At 35.6% G+C, this 5,298-nt stretch overlaps 1 pseudogene; it reads left to right on the top strand.

Annotated features, from left to right (window-relative positions):
- On the top strand, positions 415–1,721 carry LOC107633363 (annotated as a pseudogene).

Consider the following 5,298-nt stretch of genomic DNA (forward strand, 5'->3'; position numbering starts at 1 on the left):
ATAAAATTTGAATCGTTAGATTAGATTGACAAAAGATCTAATAGTTTATATTTAATTTATTATTAATTTATTAAAAATTACACTTAAAGATAACAACTTTTTTTATATTTTAAAATTGCTCAATATAAAATTTGAGAACCAAACCCCAGCTTGCTGCAGCGATGACCTTCCATTCTTCCTCCACCCACTTTTTTCTGCCTTCTTCCTCTTCACGATGAACCTCCGTTTCTTCTTTTACCCTCTTCACGATGTCCCTTCGCTTTTTTCTCTACCCATTGTTCTTTACATTCTTCCACAACGACTCCATGACCTACTTCTTCAAGTCATAGAGCTTAAACTCTATTGCTCGTGTCATTTTTCTTCTCAAATTTTTCAAATCTTTTTAGGGTTTTGGTCAAAAGAGGTTGACATTTAATGGAGCCTCGAGTTGGGAACAAGTTCCGTATCAGTTGAAAAATTGGTAGCGGATCCTTTGGAGAGATCTATCTCGATGAGTTTTCTCTCCTCTCTTTTTTTTTTGTGTGCATAATTGAACTTCTAATTTTCGAATTTTTCGATTAAGTTTTTCGGATTAATTTATTTTAGAATTTTTTGTGTAGATACCAATATTCAGACAAATGAAAAGGTTGCGATTAAGCTTGTGAGTACTCTGGTCTACCTGTGTTAATTTTGAAGAAGAAATAGTAATAATGAAACTGGTGTTTGTAAAGTTGTAATAATTTTGTTGCTGCTGAGAAAATTCCAAGAGCTACTGAAATTAGGAGAATTGTAATGTTTTAGTGACTTTTCAAGGAATGAATATGCAGAACTAGTATTTTTTTTTATATATTAGAGCTATAGGGTGCTGTAGTGCATGGCAATTTAAGGTTTCTGCATATTTCAGTTGCAAAATTAAATTATTGAAGAACAAATCATGTGTCTCTGATCGAGCATGCTGTTGTCTTGATTTTCTTTCTTATTCAGGAAAATGTCAAAACCAAGCACCCTCAGTTGCTGTATGAATCAAAGCTGTATAAATATTGCAAGGAGGAAGTAATCTTCTATCATACTGAAATTTTGTTTTTTCTTTGGAGCTCTTTGCTTTTCATTAACTTCATGTTAATCACTCGGCTTAAACTAGTTTTGGTTTGTTGATAGCTAGGATCCTAAATGTGAAATGGTATGGCGTAGAAGGAGAGTACAATGTGCTTGCGATGGATTTACTAGGCCCTAGTCTTGAGGATTTATTCAATTTCTGTAGTCGGAAGTTGTGTCTCAAAACTGTTCTCATGCTCGCTGATCAGATGGTAGGTTTTTACCTTGTTAAGAATTTCTCACTTCACTTGAATACTTAATTATACACAATATTCATTTGATTTGACCATGCCCAAAATCATCGATGCAGGTGATGCTTTTTCATTCTCAAGTAACTTTGCTTACTTCCCAATATATACATTATACAGTATATCATTCTTTTCATGCTAGTATGCATTGTGAACACATTTGGTGGCCACAATGTTGGACTTCAATTGTGCAAACTTGCTCAAAGCAGATGCAGCATAATTCTTTCTCACTCATCTGAAAAACATTACAATATCCCATAATAAGAATGGTTCAAGCCAAAAGCTATAACAAGTAAACCCTTTAATTAATTGTCACTGGCAAGTGAACTTTTTGGATTGTCAAAATCTTCACTACAACGGAATTAATTTAACAAGACAAAAGTAGAAATATGCTGTGGAGCATAAAGACATAGAAAAAGCTACTCACCTTAAATGCAGAAAAAATAAAACAAAGGATGGTTTATGGTGATCCATATCCACTGCATCAGAAGTTGCGTCTTCATCCTAACATTATTCTCATTTTCATCCATTGTGTGTCTTTGATGGAAAATAGCAGCTAACATGGCTACAATGCAAAATACAAATGAACTACACAATTTTCATAGCATTGTTTGTAAAATTCATAAAGTCTCATGCCTCATTATGTTAGATACCAACAGAACAATAATGGAGAATTACAATTGCTACATATAATTACCAAATTAGCATGAATCTTATCTACACCAACATGCTTGTAGCACAGCACTTCATTCTTATGTCATGGATCACCACAATAAGCAGCTATAGGAAACTACTTTCAGATCATAAATAACTATGTTAGCTGATGCGTGAGCATCTTTCCTATCTTTTCCTAGTGAATTTGCATTTAAATTATTAAGTTTTATCAAGAATTAATTATCTTTTAGCCACTATGGATGCTACTTTGAGTCTTGTGCAATTCTATTTATTTTAGGTAGCATTTGGTTGGATTTGATGGAGCTTCCGCAGAAAAAGAGAAGAAGGCTATATAGGGTAGAAATGCTTAGAGGATGGAGAGGAAGCTTGCACAAATGGAATCAGCACAAGAATTAAAGGAGATGGCAGCGAGGAGCGACGCGTGTGCGTACCTGACGCGTGCGCGTGAATTGAAGATTTGCTCAGCGACGCGTGCGCGTACCTGACGCGTACGCGTGACACGCGAAGAAGACCATCGACGCGTACGCGTGACTGACGCGTACGCGTGACATGCGCCACATGCAGAATTCGCAGAAAACGCTGGGGGCGATTTCAGGCCAAGTTTCAACCCAGTTTTTGGCCCAGAAACACAGACTAGAGCCAGGGGATATCAGAGACTCAAGGGAGATTCACACAAGAATGGTTATGCCCACTCTAAGTTAGGCGTGGACCCTACGAAGCAAGTGGTCCCCATCCATCAATTGAAGACATGCTTATTGTTTTAATTAATTCTGATTTAAACTTTAATTTTTACTTTAAAATAGGAAAAGATATTTTTTTAGTTTTAGAAGATAGATTTTAAATTAATTAGGATTAGATATAAAAGGGGATTAGAATTATTCTAAAGGAGCCCATTCCATTCCAAACTACCAAAATACATTTTATCAGAATCCTTATTTTCTCTTTGAACCATGAACAACTAAAGCTCCATTGTTAAGGTTAGGAGCTCTGTCTATTTGTATGGATTGATTCTATTGTTTTCTTTATTTTAATTCATGTTTTGATTTATATTTCAAGAATTATTTTCGTTCTTTATTTTATGAACTTAGGTGGAACGGAAGTATGACCCATGTTCTAATTGAATTCTTGTATAACTTGGAAAAGCTCTTTACTTGAACAACATCTTGAAAATGAATTCTCCTAAATTTTAATTATTTGGATTTAACGGGATATGTGACATATAATCCTTTTATATTTGGGTAATTAGGATTTTTGTGGCATATAAACTAGAATTTAGCTTCACCCTCTAATTGAAATTAATTAACCAAGGAATTGGCAGTTGATAAATTTTAGAGGAGACTAGGAAGGTCTAAGAAATTAGGGTCTAGTCACATATAGTTTGCCATGAATTAAATCTTGCATGATTAAAATAAATTAATAAGAAAAATCAATCCGGAAAATAGATAACTCTGAAGGCTTAACCGCCTTCCCCATATTTTATTCCCAACTTATTTACTTGCTCTTTTAATATTCGTTATATTGTTTAATGTCTTTGAACTCTCGAACACTATTTTCTATTTGCCTAACTAAGTAAATTAATCAACCATTGCTGTTTAATCCATCAATCCTCGTGGGATCGACCCTCACTCACCTGAGGTATTACTTGGTACGACCCGGTGCACTTGCCGGTTAGTTGTGGTTGTAAATTCTGCACCAAAATTTTGGCGCCGTTGCCGGGGATTGATAGTGGTTAACAACTATCAGTTGTTTGATTGCTTAGATTAGGCGTTTTAGTTTTAATTTTTTTTATTTTTTGTTTAGTATTTTCAAAAAAATTTTTTATAAATAAATAGCTCTAATGTTTTTCCTTAATTTCTGAAATTAAGTTTGGTGTCACCTAGTTAATTTTATTTTAACTTCCGTGCTTATTTTCCCTTTTAATTTTCAAATTTTTTGTCTAGTTTCATTTAAAATTTTTGAAATTTATTTATTTATTTTATTTAGTATTTTTATTTTATTATTTTACACAGGTTACCTTACAGGGACTTCTCTGCACTTTAACGTAGAGAATCCCATCTTTTCTTGTTTTTTGTCTGTGTATGCGCAGGAACAGAGGCAAGGAACCTCTCTTAGACGTTGATCCTGAACCTGAAAGGACTCTCAAGCGGTGTTTGCAACAAGTAAGACTCTGCAAGGCTGCAGAATCCACTATGGATTACAATAATGCTGTAAATGCCAATGTGGCAAATCCGAATGAGAATGAAGAACAAAGGAGAGTGCTTGGCTCTTACTCTGCTCCTACTACAGATCTTTATGGAAAAAGCATTGTGGTGCCTCCTATAGCTGCAAACAACTTTGAGTTGAAGCCACAATTGGTCACCCTGGTACAACAAAATTGCCAGTATCATGGTCATCCCCACGAAGACCCAAATCAATTTATTTCTAATTTTCTGCAGATTTGTGATACTATGAAGACAAATATAGTGAACCCAGAGGTGTACAAACTCATGCTCTTCCCATTTTCTCTGAGGGATGGAGCAAAGCTATGGCTAGATTCACAACCCAAGGAGAGTTTGAATACTTGGGACAAGGTTGTTACGGAGTTTCTTACTAAGTTTTTCCCACCAAAGAAGCTGACTAAGCTTAGGGTGGAGGTTCAGACCTTCAGGAAGAGGGATGGTGAAACTCTTTATGAAGCTTGGGAAAGGTACAAGCTACTGATTAGGCAATGCCCTCCGGACATGTTCTCTAAATGGATCCAACTAGACATCTTTTATGAAGGCTTGGGTGAAATATCCAAGATGTGCTTAGATAATTCTGCAGGAGGTTCATTGCACAAGAAGAAGACACTGGAGGAGACTATTGAGCTGATTGAATTGGTTGCTAGCAATCAATATTTATACTCATCTAACAGAAATCCTGTGAACTCTGAGGCTCCTCAGAAGAAGGGTGTTATGGAAGTAGAAGCTCTTAATGCTCTTCTTGCTCAGAATAAGCTTATGTCTCAGCAAATAAGTCTACTTACTCAACAGATGGGTGGCATGCAAGTCTCAGCTATCAACACCCAAAACTCACCTCAAAAGGTCTCTTATGACATTACAGGTAATTTTGTGCAAAATGATAATTATGACTATGCTCAATGCTCTTCTGAACAGGCCAATTACATGGGGAGTGGTCCTAGAAATCCCAACAATGATCCATATTCTAAACATACAATCAGGGATAGAGAAATCATCCAAATTTTGGGAGGAGGGACCAACCTCAGAGACCTTAGAATTTCAACAATAATTCTCAGGCCAGTTTCCAACAGAACAATCACAAT

Source organism: Arachis ipaensis, chromosome B03 (genome assembly GCF_000816755.2).
Source record: "Arachis ipaensis cultivar K30076 chromosome B03, Araip1.1, whole genome shotgun sequence".
Classification (NCBI taxonomy): domain Eukaryota; kingdom Viridiplantae; phylum Streptophyta; class Magnoliopsida; order Fabales; family Fabaceae; genus Arachis; species Arachis ipaensis.